General features: G+C 41.6%; 24 non-coding genes across 24 annotated transcripts; all 24 read left to right on the plus strand.

Annotated features, from left to right (window-relative positions):
• The first annotated feature begins 241 nt into the window (after positions 1-241).
• On the plus strand, positions 242-360 carry LOC133719496 (5S ribosomal RNA). Its single transcript, XR_009851210.1, has one exon. It is a non-coding gene; the product is annotated as a 5S ribosomal RNA (ribosomal RNA).
• A 418-nt stretch (positions 361-778) lies between these two features.
• On the plus strand, positions 779-897 carry LOC133719497 (5S ribosomal RNA). Its single transcript, XR_009851211.1, has one exon. It is a non-coding gene; the product is annotated as a 5S ribosomal RNA (ribosomal RNA).
• Positions 898-1315: 418 nt separating this feature from the next.
• Positions 1316-1434, plus strand: LOC133719015 (5S ribosomal RNA). The gene has a single exon (XR_009850749.1). It is a non-coding gene; the product is annotated as a 5S ribosomal RNA (ribosomal RNA).
• A 416-nt stretch (positions 1435-1850) lies between these two features.
• On the plus strand, positions 1851-1969 carry LOC133719498 (5S ribosomal RNA). Its single transcript, XR_009851212.1, has one exon. It is a non-coding gene; the product is annotated as a 5S ribosomal RNA (ribosomal RNA).
• Positions 1970-2387: 418 nt separating this feature from the next.
• On the plus strand, positions 2388-2506 carry LOC133719499 (5S ribosomal RNA). The gene has a single exon (XR_009851213.1). It is a non-coding gene; the product is annotated as a 5S ribosomal RNA (ribosomal RNA).
• A 416-nt stretch (positions 2507-2922) lies between these two features.
• LOC133719500 (5S ribosomal RNA) lies at positions 2923-3041 on the plus strand. Its single transcript, XR_009851214.1, has one exon. It is a non-coding gene; the product is annotated as a 5S ribosomal RNA (ribosomal RNA).
• Positions 3042-3457: 416 nt separating this feature from the next.
• Positions 3458-3576, plus strand: LOC133719501 (5S ribosomal RNA). The gene has a single exon (XR_009851215.1). It is a non-coding gene; the product is annotated as a 5S ribosomal RNA (ribosomal RNA).
• A 415-nt stretch (positions 3577-3991) lies between these two features.
• LOC133719502 (5S ribosomal RNA) lies at positions 3992-4110 on the plus strand. The gene has a single exon (XR_009851216.1). It is a non-coding gene; the product is annotated as a 5S ribosomal RNA (ribosomal RNA).
• Positions 4111-4529: 419 nt separating this feature from the next.
• On the plus strand, positions 4530-4648 carry LOC133719503 (5S ribosomal RNA). Its single transcript, XR_009851217.1, has one exon. It is a non-coding gene; the product is annotated as a 5S ribosomal RNA (ribosomal RNA).
• Positions 4649-5063: 415 nt separating this feature from the next.
• LOC133719505 (5S ribosomal RNA) lies at positions 5064-5182 on the plus strand. Its single transcript, XR_009851219.1, has one exon. It is a non-coding gene; the product is annotated as a 5S ribosomal RNA (ribosomal RNA).
• Positions 5183-5598: 416 nt separating this feature from the next.
• Positions 5599-5717, plus strand: LOC133719506 (5S ribosomal RNA). Its single transcript, XR_009851220.1, has one exon. It is a non-coding gene; the product is annotated as a 5S ribosomal RNA (ribosomal RNA).
• A 418-nt stretch (positions 5718-6135) lies between these two features.
• On the plus strand, positions 6136-6254 carry LOC133719507 (5S ribosomal RNA). The gene has a single exon (XR_009851221.1). It is a non-coding gene; the product is annotated as a 5S ribosomal RNA (ribosomal RNA).
• Positions 6255-6669: 415 nt separating this feature from the next.
• Positions 6670-6788, plus strand: LOC133719588 (5S ribosomal RNA). Its single transcript, XR_009851310.1, has one exon. It is a non-coding gene; the product is annotated as a 5S ribosomal RNA (ribosomal RNA).
• A 414-nt stretch (positions 6789-7202) lies between these two features.
• On the plus strand, positions 7203-7321 carry LOC133719508 (5S ribosomal RNA). The gene has a single exon (XR_009851222.1). It is a non-coding gene; the product is annotated as a 5S ribosomal RNA (ribosomal RNA).
• Positions 7322-7739: 418 nt separating this feature from the next.
• Positions 7740-7858, plus strand: LOC133719509 (5S ribosomal RNA). The gene has a single exon (XR_009851223.1). It is a non-coding gene; the product is annotated as a 5S ribosomal RNA (ribosomal RNA).
• Positions 7859-8273: 415 nt separating this feature from the next.
• On the plus strand, positions 8274-8392 carry LOC133719017 (5S ribosomal RNA). The gene has a single exon (XR_009850751.1). It is a non-coding gene; the product is annotated as a 5S ribosomal RNA (ribosomal RNA).
• Positions 8393-8807: 415 nt separating this feature from the next.
• Positions 8808-8926, plus strand: LOC133719510 (5S ribosomal RNA). Its single transcript, XR_009851224.1, has one exon. It is a non-coding gene; the product is annotated as a 5S ribosomal RNA (ribosomal RNA).
• Positions 8927-9342: 416 nt separating this feature from the next.
• LOC133719511 (5S ribosomal RNA) lies at positions 9343-9461 on the plus strand. Its single transcript, XR_009851225.1, has one exon. It is a non-coding gene; the product is annotated as a 5S ribosomal RNA (ribosomal RNA).
• Positions 9462-9876: 415 nt separating this feature from the next.
• LOC133719512 (5S ribosomal RNA) lies at positions 9877-9995 on the plus strand. Its single transcript, XR_009851226.1, has one exon. It is a non-coding gene; the product is annotated as a 5S ribosomal RNA (ribosomal RNA).
• Positions 9996-10413: 418 nt separating this feature from the next.
• LOC133719513 (5S ribosomal RNA) lies at positions 10414-10532 on the plus strand. Its single transcript, XR_009851227.1, has one exon. It is a non-coding gene; the product is annotated as a 5S ribosomal RNA (ribosomal RNA).
• Positions 10533-10947: 415 nt separating this feature from the next.
• LOC133719514 (5S ribosomal RNA) lies at positions 10948-11066 on the plus strand. Its single transcript, XR_009851228.1, has one exon. It is a non-coding gene; the product is annotated as a 5S ribosomal RNA (ribosomal RNA).
• A 416-nt stretch (positions 11067-11482) lies between these two features.
• LOC133719516 (5S ribosomal RNA) lies at positions 11483-11601 on the plus strand. Its single transcript, XR_009851230.1, has one exon. It is a non-coding gene; the product is annotated as a 5S ribosomal RNA (ribosomal RNA).
• A 418-nt stretch (positions 11602-12019) lies between these two features.
• On the plus strand, positions 12020-12138 carry LOC133718985 (5S ribosomal RNA). Its single transcript, XR_009850721.1, has one exon. It is a non-coding gene; the product is annotated as a 5S ribosomal RNA (ribosomal RNA).
• A 415-nt stretch (positions 12139-12553) lies between these two features.
• LOC133719517 (5S ribosomal RNA) lies at positions 12554-12672 on the plus strand. The gene has a single exon (XR_009851231.1). It is a non-coding gene; the product is annotated as a 5S ribosomal RNA (ribosomal RNA).
• The last annotated feature ends 67 nt before the right edge of the window (positions 12673-12739 follow it).

Raw genomic sequence — 12739 nt, forward strand, 5'->3', positions numbered from 1 at the left:
TGGGGCTCTTGGGCTTTGTTTGATCGAGGAGTTGTTTTTGCTAGATTTTTTATTCATTTATTTTGTTTTAAATTTTTATATTTATTTTCATTTTCTAACAGCAATAAAAGTGTATCCCGGCGGAGAGGTGGTGCGGTTGAGACGCCAACTAAAAACTTTCCTAAGCTTGGGGTAATGTATGGAAGCACTTTAGGGAGCTGAGCGAAGGGAGTTTATATAGATTGATTCCGCATACACTAACGGGTGCGATCATACCAGCAATAATGCACCGGATCCCATCAGAACTCCGAAGTTAAGCTTGCTTGGGCGAGAGCAGTACTAGGATGGGTGACCTCCTGGGAAGTCCTCGTGTTGCACCCCTCTTTTTATGTTTTTTTTTTTTTTTTTGTTTCGGTTCATTAAGTTGCTTTTTTGATTTCGGCTACTTTGTCCATGTACTAATTCAATCCAACTCTTCGAAGGCTTGTGAGATTGAAGGAAAGCTCACCGGCCGCGGAGATTAGATATGTTAAGACGCAAAAGATTGGCCTTGGGCCTTGGGGCTCTTGGGCTTTGTTTGATCGAGGAGTTGTTTTTGCTAGATTTTTTATTCATTTATTTTGTTTTAAATTTTTATATTTATTTTCATTTTCTAACAGCAATAAAAGTGTATCCCGGCGGAGAGGTGGTGCGGTTGAGACGCCAACTAAAAACTTTCATAAGCTTGGGGTAATGTATGGAAGCACTTTAGGGAGCTGAGCGAAGGGAGTTTATATAGATTGATTCCGCATACACTAACGGGTGCGATCATACCAGCAATAATGCACCGGATCCCATCAGAACTCCGAAGTTAAGCTTGCTTGGGCGAGAGCAGTACTAGGATGGGTGACCTCCTGGGAAGTCCTCGTGTTGCACCCCTCTTTTTATGTTTTTTTTTTTTTTTTTGTTTCGGTTCATTAAGTTGCTTTTTTGATTTCGGCTACTTTGTCCATGTACTAATTCAATCCAACTCTTCGAAGGCTTGTGAGATTGAAGGAAAGCTCACCGGCCGCGGAGATTAGATATGTTAAGACGCAAAAGATTGGCCTTGGGCCTTGGGGCTCTTGGGCTTTGTTTGATCGAGGAGTTGTTTTTGCTAGATTTTTTATTCATTTATTTTGTTTTAAATTTTTATATTTATTTTCATTTTCTAACAGCAATAAAAGTGTATCCCGGCGGAGAGGTGGTGCGGTTGAGACGCCAACTAAAAACTTTCATAAGCTTGGGGTAATGTATGGAAGCACTTTAGGGAGCTGAGCGAAGGGAGTTTATATAGATTGATTCCGCATACACTAACGGGTGCGATCATACCAGCAATAATGCACCGGATCCCATCAGAACTCCGAAGTTAAGCTTGCTTGGGCGAGAGCAGTACTAGGATGGGTGACCTCCTGGGATGTCCTCGTGTTGCACCCCTCTTTTTATGTTTTTTTTTTTTTTTGTTTCGGTTCATTAAGTTGCTTTTTTGATTTCGGCTACTTTGTCCATGTACTAATTCAATCCAACTCTTCGAAGGCTTGTGAGATTGAAGGAAAGCTCACCGGCCGCGGAGATTAGATATGTTAAGACGCAAAAGATTGGCCTTGGGCCTTGGGGCTCTTGGGCTTTGTTTGATCGAGGAGTTGTTTTTGCTAGATTTTTTATTCATTTATTTTGTTTTAAATTTTTATATTTATTTTCATTTTCTAACAGCAATAAAAGTGTATCCCGGCGGAGAGGTGGTGCGGTTGAGACGCCAACTAAAAACTTTCATAAGCTTGGGGTAATGTATGGAAGCACTTTAGGGAGCTGAGCGAAGGGAGTTTATATAGATGGATTCCGCATACACTAACGGGTGCGATCATACCAGCAATAATGCACCGGATCCCATCAGAACTCCGAAGTTAAGCTTGCTTGGGCGAGAGCAGTACTAGGATGGGTGACCTCCTGGGAAGTCCTCGTGTTGCACCCCTCTTTTTATGTTTTTTTTTTTTTTTTTGTTTCGGTTCATTAAGTTGCTTTTTTGATTTCGGCTACTTTGTCCATGTACTAATTCAATCCAACTCTTCGAAGGCTTGTGAGATTGAAGGAAAGCTCACCGGCCGCGGAGATTAGATATGTTAAGACGCAAAAGATTGGCCTTGGGCCTTGGGGCTCTTGGGCTTTGTTTGATCGAGGAGTTGTTTTTGCTAGATTTTTTATTCATTTATTTTGTTTTAAATTTTTATATTTATTTTCATTTTCTAACAGCAATAAAAGTGTATCCCGGCGGAGAGGTGGTGCGGTTGAGACGCCAACTAAAAACTTTCATAAGCTTGGGGTAATGTATGGAAGCACTTTAGGGAGCTGAGCGAAGGGAGTTTATATAGATTGATTCCGCATACACTAACGGGTGCGATCATACCAGCAATAATGCACCGGATCCCATCAGAACTCCGAAGTTAAGCTTGCTTGGGCGAGAGCAGTACTAGGATGGGTGACCTCCTGGGAAGTCCTCGTGTTGCACCCCTCTTTTTATGTTTTTTTTTTTTTTTGTTTCGGTTCATTAAGTTGCTTTTTTGATTTCGGCTACTTTGTCCATGTACTAATTCAATCCAACTCTTCGAAGGCTTGTGAGATTGAAGGAAAGCTCACCGGCCGCGGAGATTAGATATGTTAAGACGCAAAAGATTGGCCTTGGGCCTTGGGGCTCTTGGGCTTTGTTTGATCGAGGAGTTGTTTTTGCTAGATTTTTTATTCATTTATTTTGTTTTAAATTTTTATATTTATTTTCATTTTCTAACAGCAATAAAAGTGTATCCCGGCGGAGAGGTGGTGCGGTTGAGACGCCAACTAAAAACTTTCATAAGCTTGGGGTAATGTATGGAAGCACTTTAGGGAGCTGAGCGAAGGGAGTTTATATAGATTGATTCCGCATACACTAACGGGTGCGATCATACCAGCAATAATGCACCGGATCCCATCAGAACTCCGAAGTTAAGCTTGCTTGGGCGAGAGCAGTACTAGGATGGGTGACCTCCTGGGAAGTCCTCGTGTTGCACCCCTCTTTTTATGTTTTTTTTTTTTTTTGTTTCGGTTCATTAAGTTGCTTTTTTGATTTCGGCTACTTTGTCCATGTACTAATTCAATCCAACTCTTCGAAGGCTTGTGAGATTGAAGGAAAGCTCACCGGCCGCGGAGATTAGATATGTTAAGACGCAAAAGATTGGCCTTGGGCCTTGGGGCTCTTGGGCTTTGTTTGATCGAGGAGTTGTTTTTGCTAGATTTTTTATTCATTTATTTTGTTTTAAATTTTTATATTTATTTTCATTTTCTAACAGCAATAAAAGTGTATCCCGGCGGAGAGGTGGTGCGGTTGAGACGCCAACTAAAAACTTTCATAAGCTTGGGGTAATGTATGGAAGCACTTTAGGGAGCTGAGCGAAGGGAGTTTATATAGATTGATTCCGCATACACTAACGGGTGCGATCATACCAGCAATAATGCACCGGATCCCATCAGAACTCCGAAGTTAAGCTTGCTTGGGCGAGAGCAGTACTAGGATGGGTGACCTCCTGGGAAGTCCTCGTGTTGCACCCCTCTTTTTATGTTTTTTTTTTTTTTTTTTCGGTTCATTAAGTTGCTTTTTTGATTTCGGCTACTTTGTCCATGTACTAATTCAATCCAACTCTTCGAAGGCTTGTGAGATTGAAGGAAAGCTCACCGGCCGCGGAGATTAGATATGTTAAGACGCAAAAGATTGGCCTTGGGCCTTGGGGCTCTTGGGCTTTGTTTGATCGAGGAGTTGTTTTTGCTAGATTTTTTATTCATTTATTTTGTTTTAAATTTTTATATTTATTTTCATTTTCTAACAGCAATAAAAGTGTATCCCGGCGGAGAGGTGGTGCGGTTGAGACGCCAACTAAAAACTTTCATAAGCTTGGGGTAATGTATGGAAGCACTTTAGGGAGCTGAGCGAAGGGAGTTTATATAGATTGATTCCGCATACACTAACGGGTGCGATCATACCAGCAATAATGCACCGGATCCCATCAGAACTCCGAAGTTAAGCTTGCTTGGGCGAGAGCAGTACTAGGATGGGTGACCTCCTGGGAAGTCCTCGTGTTGCACCCCTCTTTTTATGTTTTTTTTTTTTTTTTTTGTTTCGGTTCATTAAGTTGCTTTTTTGATTTCGGCTACTTTGTCCATGTACTAATTCAATCCAACTCTTCGAAGGCTTGTGAGATTGAAGGAAAGCTCACCGGCCGCGGAGATTAGATATGTTAAGACGCAAAAGATTGGCCTTGGGCCTTGGGGCTCTTGGGCTTTGTTTGATCGAGGAGTTGTTTTTGCTAGATTTTTTATTCATTTATTTTGTTTTAAATTTTTATATTTATTTTCATTTTCTAACAGCAATAAAAGTGTATCCCGGCGGAGAGGTGGTGCGGTTGAGACGCCAACTAAAAACTTTCATAAGCTTGGGGTAATGTATGGAAGCACTTTAGGGAGCTGAGCGAAGGGAGTTTATATAGATTGATTCCGCATACACTAACGGGTGCGATCATACCAGCAATAATGCACCGGATCCCATCAGAACTCCGAAGTTAAGCTTGCTTGGGCGAGAGCAGTACTAGGATGGGTGACCTCCTGGGAAGTCCTCGTGTTGCACCCCTCTTTTTATGTTTTTTTTTTTTTTGTTTCGGTTCATTAAGTTGCTTTTTTGATTTCGGCTACTTTGTCCATGTACTAATTCAATCCAACTCTTCGAAGGCTTGTGAGATTGAAGGAAAGCTCACCGGCCGCAGAGATTAGATATGTTAAGACGCAAAAGATTGGCCTTGGGCCTTGGGGCTCTTGGGCTTTGTTTGATCGAGGAGTTGTTTTTGCTAGATTTTTTATTCATTTATTTTGTTTTAAATTTTTATATTTATTTTCATTTTCTAACAGCAATAAAAGTGTATCCCGGCGGAGAGGTGGTGCGGTTGAGACGCCAACTAAAAACTTTCATAAGCTTGGGGTAATGTATGGAAGCACTTTAGGGAGCTGAGCGAAGGGAGTTTATATAGATTGATTCCGCATACACTAACGGGTGCGATCATACCAGCAATAATGCACCGGATCCCATCAGAACTCCGAAGTTAAGCTTGCTTGGGCGAGAGCAGTACTAGGATGGGTGACCTCCTGGGAAGTCCTCGTGTTGCACCCCTCTTTTTATGTTTTTTTTTTTTTTTGTTTCGGTTCATTAAGTTGCTTTTTTGATTTCGGCTACTTTGTCCATGTAGTAATTCAATCCAACTCTTCGAAGGCTTGTGAGATTGAAGGAAAGCTCACCGGCCGCGGAGATTAGATATGTTAAGACGCAAAAGATTGGCCTTGGGCCTTGGGGCTCTTGGGCTTTGTTTGATCGAGGAGTTGTTTTTGCTAGATTTTTTATTCATTTATTTTGTTTTAAATTTTTATATTTATTTTCATTTTCTAACAGCAATAAAAGTGTATCCCGGCGGAGAGGTGGTGCGGTTGAGACGCCAACTAAAAACTTTCATAAGCTTGGGGTAATGTATGGAAGCACTTTAGGGAGCTGAGCGAAGGGAGTTTATATAGATGGATTCCGCATACACTAACGGGTGCGATCATACCAGCAATAATGCACCGGATCCCATCAGAACTCCGAAGTTAAGCTTGCTTGGGCGAGAGCAGTACTAGGATGGGTGACCTCCTGGGAAGTCCTCGTGTTGCACCCCTCTTTTTATGTTTTTTTTTTTTTTTTTGTTTCGGTTCATTAAGTTGCTTTTTTGATTTCGGCTACTTTGTCCATGTACTAATTCAATCCAACTCTTCGAAGGCTTGTGAGATTGAAGGAAAGCTCACCGGCCGCGGAGATTAGATATGTTAAGACGCAAAAGATTGGCCTTGGGCCTTGGGGCTCTTGGGCTTTGTTTGATCGAGGAGTTGTTTTTGCTAGATTTTTTATTCATTTATTTTGTTTTAAATTTTTATATTTATTTTCATTTTCTAACAGCAATAAAAGTGTATCCCGGCGGAGAGGTGGTGCGGTTGAGACGCCAACTAAAACCTTTCATAAGCTTGGGGTAATGTATGGAAGCACTTTAGGGAGCTGAGCGAAGGGAGTTTATATAGATTGATTCCGCATACACTAACGGGTGCGATCATACCAGCAATAATGCACCGGATCCCATCAGAACTCCGAAGTTAAGCTTGCTTGGGCGAGAGCAGTACTAGGATGGGTGACCTCCTGGGAAGTCCTCGTGTTGCACCCCTCTTTTTATGTTTTTTTTTTTTTTGTTTCGGTTCATTAAGTTGCTTTTTTGATTTCGGCTACTTTGTCCATGTACTAATTCAATCCAACTCTTCGAAGGCTTGTGAGATTGAAGGAAAGCTCACCGGCCGCGGAGATTAGATATGTTAAGACGCAAAAGATTGGCCTTGGGCCTTGGGGCTCTTGGGCTTTGTTTGATCGAGGAGTTGTTTTTGCTAGATTTTTTATTCATTTATTTTGTTTTAAATTTTTATATTTATTTTCATTTTCTAACAGCAATAAAAGTGTATCCCGGCGGAGAGGTGGTGCGGTTGAGACGCCAACTAAAAACTTTCATAAGCTTGGGGTAATGTATGGAAGCACTTTAGGGAGCTGAGCGAAGGGAGTTTATATAGATTGATTCCGCATACACTAACGGGTGCGATCATACCAGCAATAATGCACCGGATCCCATCAGAACTCCGAAGTTAAGCTTGCTTGGGCGTGAGCAGTACTAGGATGGGTGACCTCCTGGGAAGTCCTCGTGTTGCACCCCTCTTTTTATGTTTTTTTTTTTTTGTTTCGGTTCATTAAGTTGCTTTTTTGATTTCGGCTACTTTGTCCATGTACTAATTCAATCCAACTCTTCGAAGGCTTGTGAGATTGAAGGAAAGCTCACCGGCCGCGGAGATTAGATATGTTAAGACGCAAAAGATTGGCCTTGGGCCTTGGGGCTCTTGGGCTTTGTTTGATCGAGGAGTTGTTTTTGCTAGATTTTTTATTCATTTATTTTGTTTTAAATTTTTATATTTATTTTCATTTTCTAACAGCAATAAAAGTGTATCCCGGCGGAGAGGTGGTGCGGTTGAGATGCCAACTAAAAACTTTCATAAGCTTGGGGTAATGTATGGAAGCACTTTAGGGAGCTGAGCGAAGGGAGTTTATATAGATGGATTCCGCATACACTAACGGGTGCGATCATACCAGCAATAATGCACCGGATCCCATCAGAACTCCGAAGTTAAGCTTGCTTGGGCGAGAGCAGTACTAGGATGGGTGACCTCCTGGGAAGTCCTCGTGTTGCACCCCTCTTTTTATGTTTTTTTTTTTTTTTTTGTTTCGGTTCATTAAGTTGCTTTTTTGATTTCGGCTACTTTGTCCATGTACTAATTCAATCCAACTCTTCGAAGGCTTGTGAGATTGAAGGAAAGCTCACCGGCCGCGGAGATTAGATATGTTAAGACGCAAAAGATTGGCCTTGGGCCTTGGGGCTCTTGGGCTTTGTTTGATCGAGGAGTTGTTTTTGCTAGATTTTTTATTCATTTATTTTGTTTTAAATTTTTATATTTATTTTCATTTTCTAACAGCAATAAAAGTGTATCCCGGCGGAGAGGTGGTGCGGTTGAGACGCCAACTAAAAACTTTCATAAGCTTGGGGTAATGTATGGAAGCACTTTAGGGAGCTGAGCGAAGGGAGTTTATATAGATTGATTCCGCATACACTAACGGGTGCGATCATACCAGCAATAATGCACCGGATCCCATCAGAACTCCGAAGTTAAGCTTGCTTGGGCGAGAGCAGTACTAGGATGGGTGACCTCCTGGGAAGTCCTCGTGTTGCACCCCTCTTTTTATGTTTTTTTTTTTTTTGTTTCGGTTCATTAAGTTGCTTTTTTGATTTCGGCTACTTTGTCCATGTACTAATTCAATCCAACTCTTCGAAGGCTTGTGAGATTGAAGGAAAGCTCACCGGCCGCGGAGATTAGATATGTTAAGACGCAAAAGATTGGCCTTGGGCCTTGGGGCTCTTGGGCTTTGTTTGATCGAGGAGTTGTTTTTGCTAGATTTTTTATTCATTTATTTTGTTTTAAATTTTTATATTTATTTTCATTTTCTAACAGCAATAAAAGTGTATCACGGCGGAGAGGTGGTGCGGTTGAGACGCCAACTAAAAACTTTCATAAGCTTGGGGTAATGTATGGAAGCACTTTAGGGAGCTGAGCGAAGGGACTTTATATAGATTGATTCCGCATACACTAACGGGTGCGATCATACCAGCAATAATGCACCGGATCCCATCAGAACTCCGAAGTTAAGCTTGCTTGGGCGAGAGCAGTACTAGGATGGGTGACCTCCTGGGATGTCCTCGTGTTGCACCCCTCTTTTTATGTTTTTTTTTTTTTTGTTTCGGTTCATTAAGTTGCTTTTTTGATTTCGGCTACTTTGTCCATGTACTAATTCAATCCAACTCTTCGAAGGCTTGTGAGATTGAAGGAAAGCTCACCGGCCGCGGAGATTAGATATGTTAAGACGCAAAAGATTGGCCTTGGGCCTTGGGGCTCTTGGGCTTTGTTTGATCGAGGAGTTGTTTTTGCTAGATTTTTTATTCATTTATTTTGTTTTAAATTTTTATATTTATTTTCATTTTCTAACAGCAATAAAAGTGTATCCCGGCGGAGAGGTGGTGCGGTTGAGACGCCAACTAAAAACTTTCATAAGCTTGGGGTAATGTATGGAAGCACTTTAGGGAGCTGAGCGAAGGGAGTTTATATAGATTGATTCCGCATACACTAACGGGTGCGATCATACCAGCAATAATGCACCGGATCCCATCAGAACTCCGAAGTTAAGCTTGCTTGGGCGAGAGCAGTACTAGGATGGGTGACCTCCTGGGAAGTCCTCGTGTTGCACCCCTCTTTTTATGTTTTTTTTTTTTTTTGTTTCGGTTCATTAAGTTGCTTTTTTGATTTCGGCTACTTTGTCCATGTACTAATTCAATCCAACTCTTCGAAGGCTTGTGAGATTGAAGGAAAGCTCACCGGCCGCGGAGATTAGATATGTTAAGACGCAAAAGATTGGCCTTGGGCCTTGGGGCTCTTGGGCTTTGTTTGATCGAGGAGTTGTTTTTGGTAGATTTTTTATTCATTTATTTTGTTTTAAATTTTTATATTTATTTTCATTTTCTAACAGCAATAAAAGTGTATCCCGGCGGAGAGGTGGTGCGGTTGAGACGCCAACTAAAAACTTTCATAAGCTTGGGGTAATGTATGGAAGCACTTTAGGGAGCTGAGCGAAGGGAGTTTATATAGATTGATTCCGCATACACTAACGGGTGCGATCATACCAGCAATAATGCACCGGATCCCATCAGAACTCCGAAGTTAAGCTTGCTTGGGCGAGAGCAGTACTAGGATGGGTGACCTCCTGGGAAGTCCTCGTGTTGCACCCCTCTTTTTATGTTTTTTTTTTTTTTGTTTCGGTTCATTAAGTTGCTTTTTTGATTTCGGCTACTTTGTCCATGTACTAATTCAATCCAACTCTTCGAAGGCTTGTGAGATTGAAGGAAAGCTCACCGGCCGCGGAGATTAGATATGTTAAGACGCAAAAGATTGGCCTTGGGCCTTGGGGCTCTTGGGCTTTGTTTGATCGAGGAGTTGTTTTTGCTAGATTTTTTATTCATTTATTTTGTTTTAAATTTTTATATTTATTTTCATTTTCTAACAGCAATAAAAGTGTATCCCGGCGGAGAGGTGGTGCGGTTGAGACGCCAACTAAAAACTTTCATAAGCTTGGGGTAATGTATGGAAGCACTTTAGGGAGCTGAGCGAAGGGAGTTTATATAGATGGATTCCGCATACACTAACGGGTGCGATCATACCAGCAATAATGCACCGGATCCCATCAGAACTCCGAAGTTAAGCTTGCTTGGGCGAGAGCAGTACTAGGATGGGTGACCTCCTGGGAAGTCCTCGTGTTGCACCCCACTTTTTATGTTTTTTTTTTTTTTTTTGTTTCGGTTCATTAAGTTGCTTTTTTGATTTCGGCTACTTTGTCCATGTACTAATTCAATCCAACTCTTCGAAGGCTTGTGAGATTGAAGGAAAGCTCACCGGCCGCGGAGATTAGATATGTTAAGACGCAAAAGATTGGCCTTGGGCCTTGGGGCTCTTGGGCTTTGTTTGATCGAGGAGTTGTTTTTGCTAGATTTTTTATTCATTTATTTTGTTTTAAATTTTTATATTTATTTTCATTTTCTAACAGCAATAAAAGTGTATCCCGGCGGAGAGGTGGTGCGGTTGAGACGCCAACTAAAAACTTTCATAAGCTTGGGGTAATGTATGGAAGCACTTTAGGGAGCTGAGCGAAGGGAGTTTATATAGATTGATTCCGCATACACTAACGGGTGCGATCATACCAGCAATAATGCACCGGATCCCATCAGAACTCCGAAGTTAAGCTTGCTTGGGCGAGAGCAGTACTAGGATGGGTGACCTCCTGGGAAGTCCTCGTGTTGCACCCCTCTTTTTATGTTTTTTTTTTTTTTGTTTCGGTTCATTAAGTTGCTTTTTTGATTTCGGCTACTTTGTCCATGTACTAATTCAATCCAACTCTTCGAAGGCTTGTGAGATTGAAGGAAAGCTCACCGGCCGCGGAGATTAGATATGTTAAGACGCAAAAGATTGGCCTTGGGCCTTGGGGCTCTTGGGCTTTGTTTGATCGAGGAGTTGTTTTTGCTAGATTTTTTATTCATTTATTTTGTTTTAAATTTTTATATTTATTTTCATTTTCTAACAGCAATAAAAGTGTATCCCGGCGGAGAGGTGGTGCGGTTGAGACGCCAACTAAAAACTTTCATAAGCTTGGGGTAATGTATGGAAGCACTTTAGGGAGCTGAGCGAAGGGAGTTTATATAGATTGATTCCGCATACACTAACGGGTGCGATCATACCAGCAATAATGCACCGGATCCCATCAGAACTCCGAAGTTAAGCTTGCTTGGGCGAGAGCAGTACTAGGATGGGTGACCTCCTGGGAAGTCCTCGTGTTGCACCCCTCTTTTTATGTTTTTTTTTTTTTTTGTTTCGGTTCATTAAGTTGCTTTTTTGATTTCGGCTACTTTGTCCATGTACTAATTCAATCCAACTCTTCGAAGGCTTGTGAGATTGAAGGAAAGCTCACCGGCCGCGGAGATTAGATATGTTAAGACGCAAAAGATTGGCCTTGGGCCTTGGGGCTCTTGGGCTTTGTTTGATCGAGGAGTTGTTTTTGCTAGATTTTTTATTCATTTATTTTGTTTTAAATTTTTATATTTATTTTCATTTTCTAACAGCAATAAAAGTGTATCCCGGCGGAGAGGTGGTGCGGTTGAGACGCCAACTAAAAACTTTCATAAGCTTGGGGTAATGTATGGAAGCACTTTAGGGAGCTGAGCGAAGGGAGTTTATATAGATTGATTCCGCATACACTAACGGGTGCGATCATACCAGCAATAATGCACCGGATCCCATCAGAACTCCGAAGTTAAGCTTGCTTGGGCGAGAGCAGTACTAGGATGGGTGACCTCCTGGGAAGTCCTCGTGTTGCACCCCTCTTTTTATGTTTTTTTTTTTTTTTTTGTTTCGGTTCATTAAGTTGCTTTTTTGATTTCGGCTACTTTGTCCATGTACTAATTCAATCCAACTCTTCGAAGGCTTGTGAGATTGAAGGAAAGCTCACCGGCCGCGGAGATTAGATATGTTAAGACGCAAAAGATTGGCCTTGGGCCTTGGGGCTCTTGGGCTTTGTTTGATCGAGGAGTTGTTTTTGCTAGATTTTTTATTCATTTATTTTGTTTTAAATTTTTATATTTATTTTCATTTTCTAACAGCAATAAAAGTGTATCCCGGCGGAGAGGTGGTGCGGTTGAGACGCCAACTAAAACCTTTCATAAGCTTGGGGTAATGTATGGAAGCACTTTAGGGAGCTGAGCGAAGGGAGTTTATATAGATTGATTCCGCATACACTAACGGGTGCGATCATACCAGCAATAATGCACCGGATCCCATCAGAACTCCGAAGTTAAGCTTGCTTGGGCGAGAGCAGTACTAGGATGGGTGACCTCCTGGGAAGTCGTCGTGTTGCACCCCTCTTTTTATGTTTTTTTTTTTTTTGTTTCGGTTCATTAAGTTGCTTTTTTGATTTCGGCTACTTTGTCCATGTACTAATTCAATCCAACTCTTCGAAGGCTTGTGAGATTGAAGGAAAGCTCACCGGCCGCGGAGATTAGATATGTTAAGACGCAAAAGATTGGCCTTGGGCCTTGGGGCTCTTGGGCTTTGTTTGATCGAGGAGTTGTTTTTGCTAGATTTTTTATTCATTTATTTTGTTTTAAATTTTTATATTTATTTTCATTTTCTAACAGCAATAAAAGTGTATCCCGGCGGAGAGGTGGTGCGGTTGAGACGCCAACTAAAAACTTTCATAAGCTTGGGGTAATGTATGGAAGCACTTTAGGGAGCTGAGCGAAGGGAGTTTATATAGATTGATTCCGCATACACTAACGGGTGCGATCATACCAGCAATAATGCACCGGATCCCATCAGAACTCCGAAGTTAAGCTTGCTTGGGCGAGAGCAGTACTAGGATGGGTGACCTCCTGGGAAGTCCTCGTGTTGCACCCCTCTTTTTATGTTTTTTTTTTTTTTTGTTTCGGTTCATTAAGTTGCTTTTTTGATTTCGGCTACTTTG

This window comes from Rosa rugosa, chromosome 6 (genome assembly GCF_958449725.1).
Source record: "Rosa rugosa chromosome 6, drRosRugo1.1, whole genome shotgun sequence".
NCBI lineage: Eukaryota > Viridiplantae > Streptophyta > Magnoliopsida > Rosales > Rosaceae > Rosa > Rosa rugosa.